The sequence below is a fragment of the Cricetulus griseus genome, chromosome X (genome assembly GCF_003668045.3).
Source record: "Cricetulus griseus strain 17A/GY chromosome X, alternate assembly CriGri-PICRH-1.0, whole genome shotgun sequence".
NCBI lineage: Eukaryota > Metazoa > Chordata > Mammalia > Rodentia > Cricetidae > Cricetulus > Cricetulus griseus.
In genome coordinates, this window is record NC_048604.1 from 98480522 (window position 1) to 98491674 (window position 11153).

Consider the following 11153-nt stretch of genomic DNA (forward strand, 5'->3'; position numbering starts at 1 on the left):
TTTTTATTTTCTGTGTATGAGTGTTTGCCTGCATGTATATATGTGCACCATGTGAGTGTCGTAGACATGGAGGCCAGGAGATGGCACCAGATCTCACTGAAACTGAAGTTCCAGATGGTGGTGAGCTGTCTCGTAGGTGATGAAAACTGAACCTGTGTTCTCTGCAAGAGTAGCAAAAATTGTTCCTAACTTCCAGTAGTAGTTAAGAGTGCATAGATTTGGTCTTCTACAAAAGTCTATGTTTGTAATCATGTGGAAAACCAAGGATGATGAACCAAGAACAAACAGTTCCCATTAGGTAAATGAGAATAACCTAGAAGCCCAGAAGCATGAGACAGAATTAGGAACTTTGTATCCTTTGGCTATCTCTCCTTCATTTCTATTGATCTCAACCTTTTCTCGTGTATTGACCTCATTGTTTTCTACTGGACATAATAGTGCTAAGCATGGTAAATTAAATACTATTGAACAGTTCCTGGTATGTGTCCCAACACAAAATCAAATTCTATCAGAATGTATGCAATAGATCAGAAATTTCCCACAGAGAAAAGGAGGCAGAGGTGAAAGGACCAGGGGCACACAAAAATAGCTACCTACACATCTTCCATCCTCCATACTATCAAAGAATGCATTGTTCCTGAAGACAAACCACATTTAACTCCTGTCAACAATGGAGTTAAAAGTTTTATCAGGTGACATCATCTATTAATATAATCAGACTCTGAGGTGTTAAAGGGAAACGCTGAGACTATTAGCAAAATCATTAGAAAGCTTATTATCTTTATGAAACACCAGAATGGCAGTGGCTGTACAAAAACATAGAAATGGAAAACTGCAAAGTACACTTGGGACTTAGGGAGAATTGTGTGTAGTCACTTCCTCGGGCTTGCAAGGTAAATGATAAAGATTAGAACAAAAATCTGTTGTCATTCAGCCTGGAATTCTTCCCTGTGGAGAGAAAACATCGAAATATAGACAAGAAGGCACATTTTCCACTTTGAGGCAGGAAGATTGCTATGAGTTCAATGCCTGCACTACAGATTTAGAGCATGTCTCACAAAAATAGATAGATAGATAGATAGATAGATAGATAGATAGATAGATGAGATAGATAGATGGAATAAGGAGGAACGTGAAATGATATCTTTCTTTATGAAGAATATTTGCTTAGCCACAAAAAATTTCATTCCTCCAGCATGACACCAATTACATATTCCTTCAGAGCTAAATACACCAGAGGAGTTCCTTTCTGTCTCACTGATAGGCTTTATTAAAAGTGCAGGAGTGAAAAGTGTTGCTGGCAGAATAGTGGGGGAGGGGTGTTGTTTTGAAAGATGACATTACCAAGCACCATAAATTATTAAATGTCCAACATTCCACAATGCTTTATTTATCCGTTGGCTTTCTCATAACATTTTTTTGCAAGAGAAAAATACATAACAGATTTAAATCATGGAACCAAGTGTACACATTGGAAAAGGCAAGTCTAATAAAATATTGCTCTTCTCTGACAAGGAAGGATAAATGAGAGCAGGATGTGGCAGGCAAAAGTATTTGTTTTCCTAAAAACTTCAGTAAGATTCACCATAGATCGATTTCTTTTAATACAGATTTTTAGAGAAAGCTTTTTCGCTTTATAAAAGAGAAGTTTTAATATTTTGGGAATGATTTCTGGCATAGTGAAATTAGTTTGAAGTTAATTTTGGTCCAATTTATACTCATGCCAATCACAAGTGCTGCTTAGTTTAACTCAATAAATATATATATTTAAATTTTTCTCTCTATTCAAAGCCCTTTTGAGGATAAAAAGATAAGGCCACTCATGCCTCAGACCATTTTAGATTAGCTTTCAGGTGAAGTAAGAAGGGAGACAAAATATTATAATCATTTACCTTCATAAAAGGGCAATGTAATCTAAGGTGCAGACAAGGGAATAGAGCCAGTGACATACACTAAGAAGTATAGAGAAGAGAACTCCAAACACCTCCCTGGTGTGTCTGGGGAAGTTTCCCCAGGTTTGAGATAAAGATGCCATAAGCAAAGATGCTCAGAGACCTCATTCTCTTCCAGTGCAGATGGCCTCTGAGCAAGAGCCTGCCCTTGCCACAGTAACAAGCCAGATCTCACACTAGATAGGTGGACAGTGTGGTGGAGTTACATAGAACTGTGAGAAGTTGGGGCAGTTACAAACATTAGAAGGATGGGAGACCGTAGTATCAAGCCTCTTCATCCTTGGATGGGAGATTGCCTATGAAGTCCCTGAGAAGTTAGGTTAGATTTTCATGAGAACTACCTTCAAATTAACATAATTTAGAGCCACTTCCTGTATCATTTCTTTATATCCTCCCCCAGAAATCATTTGTAAGATTCCCCCAAGTAAATAACTTGTTTCAAATCTTTGCCTTGTAGCTTTCTTCTGGGGATCTAGACTAAGAAAATATCCAAACGAAGTGGGAACTAAAGACATGATGGTGTTTTTAAGTAACTAAATTTGGGAATGGGTTGTTATGCAGCAAAAGCTGACACAAGTCAAAAACTGAAAATAATTAAAGTTTTAATTGAGGTAGAAGGAAAGGCAGTGGGATCGAGATGGGATGGTGATTCTCAAACGTTCTCCAGGATCTGGATTGGGTGGAGGGCTTATATTGGATCTTACTCTTATAGTTTCTGATTCTGTTGATTGGAATTAAGTTCCAAGAATTTTCTTTCTTTTTCTGTTCTGTGCTCTTTTCCCTGCCATTCCCTCCCCTTTCTCCTTCCTCATCCCCCTCTTCACCTTCCTTTCTCCCTCCCTGCTCTCTCTCTCTCTCTCTCTCTCTCTCTCTCTCTCTCTCTCTCTCTCTCTCTCTCTCTCTCTCTCTTTCTCTCTCAGTGCAAGGGACTGAACCCAGGGACTCAAGGACCTAGGGACACAGGGACACAGGGTCTCAAGTTCTCTACCACTTATGAACACTCCAGCACCCAAAAGTTTTCATTTCTGTACCAAGATTCCAAAAGATGCTATGGTTCATGGTTCATGGACCACATTTTAAAAACCACTGCTGGGGATCTAGGAAGATGAATCAGCAGCTGAGAGTACTGGATGCTCTTTCAGAAGAAGATTCAATCTCAGAGCTCAATTCCCTGCACTCACATGGAAACTCATAACTATCTCTAATTCTATTCCTAGGGGGTTCGACACCATCTTCTGGTCTCCTTGTGCACCAGGTATGCACGTGATTTAGACATAAAATTAACTAGTTACATTTGTTTTAAAAAAAGAACCACTGATGGATAGGGAAGTTTGCTCAATGGTTAAGGGCACTCACTGCTCTTGCAGAGGTTCTGGGTTTGGTTCCTAGCACCCACACAGTGGTTCTCAACCACCTGTTAACTGAAGTTCAGGGGATCTGATACCTTTTTATATAGATTTATATAGATTTGTGAGCACCAGATACACTCATAGTGTACATACATACATGAAGACAGATGCTCATACATACATACATACATACATACATACATACATACATACATTCAAACAAAATAAAATTAAATATTTAAAAAGAAATCCACTGATGTTGGATAAAATTTCACAGATGCCAAAGAGAAAATACTCCAGTTTGCCTCCTGTCAATGTGATGAAACACAGACCAAAACCAACTTGGCAAGCAAAGGGTTTATTAGGCTTACAGGTTATATAGTCAATCATGGAGGGCTGCCAAAGCAGGATCTCAAAGCAGGTAGCTGGAGACGGGAACTGAAGTAGAGATCATGGAGGAACGCTGCTTACTGTCTTTCATCTCTTAGGCTTAGCCAGCTATCTTTCTTATACAGCTTAAGTCCACCCGCCCAGAGATGGTGCTGTCCATAGTGGGCCTCCAAAGACATGTCCATATTTCAATTGGATGGAAGCAGTTCATCAATTGAGATTTCTTCTTCCCAACTGTGTCTAACTTTGTGTCAAGTTGACAAAAACCAATATAAATGGGTTTTTTGGTAGTTTTTAAATAATGTTGAATTCTTTTTTAAAACATAATTCTTTATTGGTTCTTTGGAAATTTTCCATCATGCACCCCAATCCCTCCATACTTGCTCCTCACCCCTGAAGTATACCCTCTCAAATTAATTAAAAACAAAACAACCCCAAACAATCCCACCTTGCTCCCCCATCTTTCCAACACCTCTTCATTCATCCTAGTGGCATCAGGAGTTGTGGTATGTCACATAGTTTACTCCTTTTGTCCAATCAGCCCCACCACAAAAATGCTCATTTCAATGAGTCATTGGTGTGTTTCCAGGCCTTTGGTTTCTGGTACACCATCATCACTGGGCTGGGCCTCATTGAAACTCCCCTTAGATATCCTGTTGTTGCCTCAAGTCATGGAGATGCTGGGGCTATTGTTCTGCAGGACTAGTCCATTGAGCACTCCAGCAGGTCAAAGAGAGGGTAGCAGTTAGGGTGGGCCAACCAAAGGCCCAGGATGCGGGTCTGAGTGGTAGTCTCCATGGTCAGTCTGGTCATTGGGACCATACCCTCAGGTGAGGGGCAGAACCAGCTCTCCCACACCCATGGTATGGAGTGGGACAATCCCTCCTTAGTGCTGGGGTCAGCTCTCTCATGAGGACAGGGCAGCACCAGCTCTCCTGTTATGCTGTCCAGCAAGGAGCAGGGCCAGCAATCTGGGAGCCAGTGAGGGACAGGGCTGTCTCAGCACCACACTTGAATTTCAACACTCTTGGTTCTTATGACCCCCTGTGGCAACCAACATGAGCCATGGACATCAGCCCAGACCCTGTCTGCTATTAGACCACAGATCAAGATAGACTGGGCCTGAGCCTCTGTGGCTGCTCAGGCTACTCAGGTTGCCCTGACCTCCATGGTAATGAAGCCCTCGGACAAAAACATGGCCACAAGTGGCAACCCAGACCCTTAGGTAGCATCGGCATTGCCTTCGATGGTGTCAGGAAACATGGACATCAACACAGACCTTAGCCACTATAGGGCCACGGACCCAGTCTGTTAGCTTGGGATGCAGCTCAGTTGTATTTATTTATCTAGCATGCTGGAGGTCCAGGGCTCCACCCTAAGCACTGGAAATAAAAAGGACTGGTCAGATTAGTGGTGGCATTCTTCTTTCTTGGCATAAAACAGGACATTGGTCAGAAAACAGCTTTCAAGGGAGAAGTGGGAGAGGTCAGAAAGTTTCCTAGCTCTTTCGGGAAAGATGGATGAAGGGGAAGTAGGAGTGCCCTCTGTGCATATGCTCTTTTTACAAATGTTAACTTTTCTTCTCTTGAGGCAGTGTATCCTAAACTCCATCAATAGCACAGGATCACTTCTGGAAAGTGGTTCAAAATCAGCACTGGAGTCTACTATGTCTAATGGTCTGGACTGATACCCAGGTGGCAATCATACTACAAATTCTCATTGTAGAAACAACAGGCTTCAGTTTCGGTTTAGCAGAATTGCAAGGTCTACCCCTTAGTGATTCATGAAATATGGCTATTATGAAGAAAGTCCTATAAAAATTGTCCATCCAAAACTGTTTGTGTGAGAGCTGCCTAAATACAACATCTGGTATATTTTTAGTGGTTGAATTTTATATTTGCTTTGGTTTTATTTTATTGCTAAGAGAACATTATCTTTTCTGGTTATCTCTGATTGATGATGATTTCCTCCTCCTCCTCCTCCTCCTCCTCCTCCTCCTCCTCCTCCTCCTCCTCCTTTTCCTCCTCCCCTGCTTCTCTTCTTCTACTTGATTTGATATTTTAAGACATGTAGCTAAGCATGTAGCTAAGGCTACCTCTCTTGGGGGTGGAGATGTGATTTTTGACAACACTTCTCTACCCTAGGTGTGTTGTTGTGTGTGTGTGTGTGTGTGTGTGTGTGTGTGTGTGTGTTTGTGTGTGTGTGTGTGTGTGTGTGAGAGAGAGAGAGAGAGAGAGAGAGAGCTAAAAACTGCTGATAAGATTCATGTAGTAGGCCTAGATACACAGGGGAGGGCGTAGGCCCTGCCCCAAATGACTTAACAAACTTTGACGATCCCTTACAGAAGGCCTCACCCTCCCTCGGGAGTGGATGGGGGATGGGGGTCAGTGGGGGGGCGTGGAAAGACGGGAAGGGGAGGGAACTGGTATTGATATGTAAAATAAGATTGTTTTTAATTTAAATAAAATCTATTAGAAAAGATTTATGTAATAGGGCTTTGTCCTTTTACATATGCCAGAAGAGAGGAGGAGGATCAACAAAAAAGTTTGTATGAAAATGTCATAGTAAAACCCATTGCTTTCTGTGCTTATTTAAAAATTAATTTAAAAAGAAATGTGCCTGAATAATACATGGAAAAAGCATAATTCTTACTCATCACTTCACCTGATTAAGTTACCTACTTCTAAGCCTTTCTTTCCTCAATCTTTCTTATTCCTAGAGTGTTTTTGCTCATTCACCAGTAGGTTAAGCTGCGTGCAGCAACTTCCAAGAAAGAATTTTCCTTCTGTGAAATTATCTGAAAGTTGGTGGAGACCTGCTCCACGAAGACACCAACCAAGCAGCTCCCTTCCGATGATCAGCTTTAATTAATACTCCATGTTGTCCTTATTTCCATAGGCTAAGATGGTTTGACACCTTGATAATATTCAAATCAATAAAATGGAGGAAGATGGAGAGTGGGGTGGGTTTGAACAAACCTGCTTCCTTTTATGGATAGACTTCGTGGATAGAGAGGTATTTCTGGCCATTTCCCTTATTCTGGGAAGCCATGCAACTAGCTAAATACCTCTACAGAGATTCATGCAGGTTTTCCTTTCTCTTTTAAGTGTGAAAGTTCATACTCTCTATAAGGCAAGTGAGAGGGTAGGAAGATGAAGGATGTCGAGCCAGTGACTAATAAGCTTGTTTGCCCTGAAGCTGACTTTCAGGTTTGGGTGGGCTTGATTCCAAGATCTCAATCAAGATTCTGCTATTAAAAAAAAAGAATCACAAAATTTGCAGGAACTCAAAAATATTTATCTTAAGTAAGATAATCCAGGCTCAGAAATGCAAGTACTGCACCTATTCTCATCTGTAGGTCCCAGCTTCCACTTTTCACATATTTATTTGTATGGGAGTAATTTCGTGTAGAGGTCAGGAAACTAGAAAGGGGCTCATGAGAGGGACAGAAAGGGGCTTTAAGGAATGGGGTGAGGGTGGTCTAGGATAATGAAACACTTGTGATAATGAAAGTAGAAAGGAAAATACTGGAAGCAAAAGGGTACAGTTGGGGAGGAATGGATCAGGGAGATGAGAGAAGCAGGAGGGACGCGAGGATCAACTAAAATTAAATATATGTGAAAATAGCATTAAAAAACTTGCTACTTCAGGGATAGGAGAGATGGCTCAGCTGTATAGAGCACACATATACTGTTCTTGCAGAGAACCCAAAGTTGCTTTCCAGCACTCAGGTGACTTAAAACTGGAACTCCACCTCCTGATAATGAGATGCCCTCTTCTGTACTCCATAGGCACCTGCACTCACACACACATGCAGCTGAAACTAAAGAAAGAAATCTTCCTTAAAAAGAAGGCTTGCATTTTGTATGTTAATAAAAAATGCAATGTAAAGAAATATTCAAAGCTTGGCAGTGGTGGCACACACCTTTAATCCCAGCACTGGGGAGGCAGAGGCAGGCGGATCTTTGTTGCGGAATACGAGTTTAAGATGTGTTACATTCATTTATGTTGTGGAACATTTGTTTAATGATGCAAAGATGTGTTTCATTCTATTATATTGCATTTGTTTAACTTTGTAAAGCTGTGTTACTTTGCCTGTCTAAAACACGTGATTGGTCCAATAAAGAGGTGAACCGCCAATAGCTAGGCAGGAGAGAGAAATGGGTAAGGCTGCCAGGTAGAGAGAATAAATAAGAGGAGAAATCTAGGCTCAAGAGAAGAAAAGAGGATGGGCGAGAAAAGGAGGAGAGGAAGATGGTGGGGGCAGCCACCTAGCCACACAACCAGTCACAGAGTAAGAAGGAAAGAAAGATATATACATTAAAGAAAGGCAAAGGACACAGAGGCAAAAGAGAACCGGGTTAATTAAAGTTAGAAAAGCTAGCTAGAAATAAACCAAGCTAACACTGGCATTTATAAGTAAGAATAAGTCTCTGTGTATTTATTTGGGAGCTAGGAGGTGGGCCCCCAAGAATAGTAATACTAAAAAACTACAGATCTCTGTGAGTTCAAGCCAGCCTGGTCTACAGAGTGGATTCCAGGATAGCCAGGGCCACACAGAGAAACCTTGTCTCAAAAAATAAAAAATAAAAACCACAACAAAACAAAACAAAACAACAGAACCTGAAGTCCTCTAATACAATGTTCAGTGTTTGTTTTCCCAGAATGGCAGCACAAAGGAATGATGTTACCTAACACATACTTCCAAAGTTCCACTGGCCGCCCAAACTCCATGAGCATTTGTAACACAGGAAAAATTCAAAGAACTCTGATCTAACACAATTCAAAGCATGCTGGTCCATGACAGACAATCCCAGAAGCCCAGTTTTTAAGCACAAATGTATTTTAAATAAAGTATTTTACAGAGAATTTAACTTCACTAATATTATACATATCTTGTTCCGTTCTCTTAGCCAGTGTGTTAGTTGGGGTTCTTTAAAGGAACATAACAGTGGGACTTATTAGATTGGCTGTGGTCCAAGTAGTCCAACAATGGCTGTCTCCTAACAGAATGGCCAAGAACCTGGTATTTGTTCAGTCCACAAAACTGAATGTCTCAGAAGTCTCAATCTGGTCCTGGAGTCCTGCAGAGTCTGGAAAGCTATTGGTATTCAGTCTATGTTGCAATCCCAAAGAAGTAGATTCTAATACCAACAGAGGAATGCTTCAGTCATAGGATGGCTGAACTTATCACTGAGAGTGAGGGCACGAAAGCAAAAAACAAAAGCTTCTTTCTTCAATGTCTTATGTGAACTGCCACTAGAAGGTGTGGCCCAGATTTGGGGTGGGTCTTTCCACCTCAAAATAATTTATTCAAGACAATATATTCCCTCACAGACATGCCCAGCTGCTTGGGTCTTAGTTGATTCTAGATGAGGACAAATTGACTCCTAAGATTAGCCATCACACTCAGATTTTAGGAAAAAGTAAACAGTCCTTTGACTCTCTCCCACTAGTGTTTTTTCTTTATTCTTGAAATTAGAAGACAGCTACAGCCTCTCTTCTGGCCACTGGGTTCTCCTGGTTCCTTTGCCAGTCCTTTAGAAGTATCTTGAATATGCAAGCAACCTCGTGAATACTCAAAAATTTTAGGGAAATAAACACACCCGGTAGTCAATCACCTTAGGAGTATTTATTTAGGGCTCATTGAAAATAATATTAAATGTCCCTATAGCCAACCAATACTTACTCATTAAGATCAAATAACACTGAGTAGATTAAAAGAGATTTTTCTTTTTTATAATTGACATAGCAGGGAGACTCATATATAAGCAAGGGCAAGAAGGAAGTCATCCCCTTCTCTTTTCCTCCTGGTCTCTGCTCTGGAGTCACCATGTGATCTGCTGGCAAGAGTGGGTGCCAATGGATAAGTCTTATAAAATATATAAATTTATGATAATTAAGACTGAGCTAGCAGATGAGAAATCCTACTCATTGGCCAAGCAACATTTAAAACTAATATAGATCTCTGTGTGTTGTTTGGGACCCTAACGCAGTGGGCGGAACTTGGGTGGCCTTGCAGAAAGCGCCCACGTGGCAGCAGGCATGGGCGGCTTGGAGCAAAGACTTATTGTTACAGAATGGTGTCAGTGAGTGGGATCACCCCACTCCACGAGGTTCACAGAGGAAATGGGGAACCTGCCACCACGAGCTGCCAGTAGCCATGAGCCACTAGTCACCTTCCTGTGACTAGTCAAGGCAGCAGAACTCAGGCAGCTGGAGATAGTGTTACGAACTTCCATGTAAACTTCACAAAAGCTTAAAAAGGAATTTTGGAAGCAAAAGAACAGAGACAAGCATGACTTCTTGTTAGCAGCATTTTCTCGGGTGGTCTTTGTTTTGCTACAGACAGCAGAGACTGAAGCAGTTCCTTTAAAAGAGGTTTTCTGACTCAGCCTAAGTGGAAAAAAACTCTCTTTTTAAAAACCCTGCTAGCTCAGTCGGTAGAGCACGAGACTTTTAATCTCAGGGTCGTGGGTTCGTGCCCCACACAGATGGCAGTGGTAGTGACCACATCTCCAAGCTAGCAGCTTGCTCCTCGATGGCAACATAGACCAAGGCAGTGAGCACAGCTTTCAGTGCTGGTGGCATCCCCCCACCATCTTGGAAAGAGTGGCTAAAGCAGCTTCTGCTTTAACTTTAGCTGTGTTGTTTAACAGTTAAAAGACTGTGTGGGGCACTCTGAGAAATCTGGCCCCAGGGTCTGCAGGCAGACTGAATGTGTCCCTGAAGACCCAGGGACCCTGACTCTGCTGAGATCACTGGGCTACTCTGTCCCCAGGCAGTAAAGAGTGCAGAGTGCAAAGAGTACAGAAGTGAGCTGCTTTGGCCACTAACGTGGGCCCAACTTCTGCCTGCCCACTCTGGGAACCCCTGCCCAAGAAACCCAGAGTCTGCTGACATCTCTGCTCTAGTCCTGCTCTCAGACTGAGTGCCTTAGACATGCCTGCACCCACATTGAGACCCATCAGAGTATCGGAGCATATTGCACACACCTGAAGAGAACCCTGGACCCATACACACCAGGAAAGGAAGAGACACCACCTGAACCGACTGGAAGAAGAGATGGGAAGACGACAATATAAGAACACATCCCAAAACAGGAAAACCAATATGACACCACCAGAGTCTAGGGACCGTACACCAGCAAGACATGAACATCCCAACACAGATGAAGGAGAAGAGAGCAACCTTAAAAACAACTTCATGCAGATGACAGAGACCCTAAGAGAGGAAATCAGAAAATCCTTCAGAGAAATGGAAGAAAAGACGAACCAAAAGATGCAAGAAATCAAGGAAAGCCAAGAAAATACAATTAAACAACTGAAGGAAACAGTTCAGGACCTGAAAACTGAAATAGAGACAATAAAGAAAACACAAACTGAGGGAATGCTGGAAGTGGAGAAGCTGAGTAAACAATCAGGAACCACAGATGCAAGCATAAACAACAAAATACAAGAGA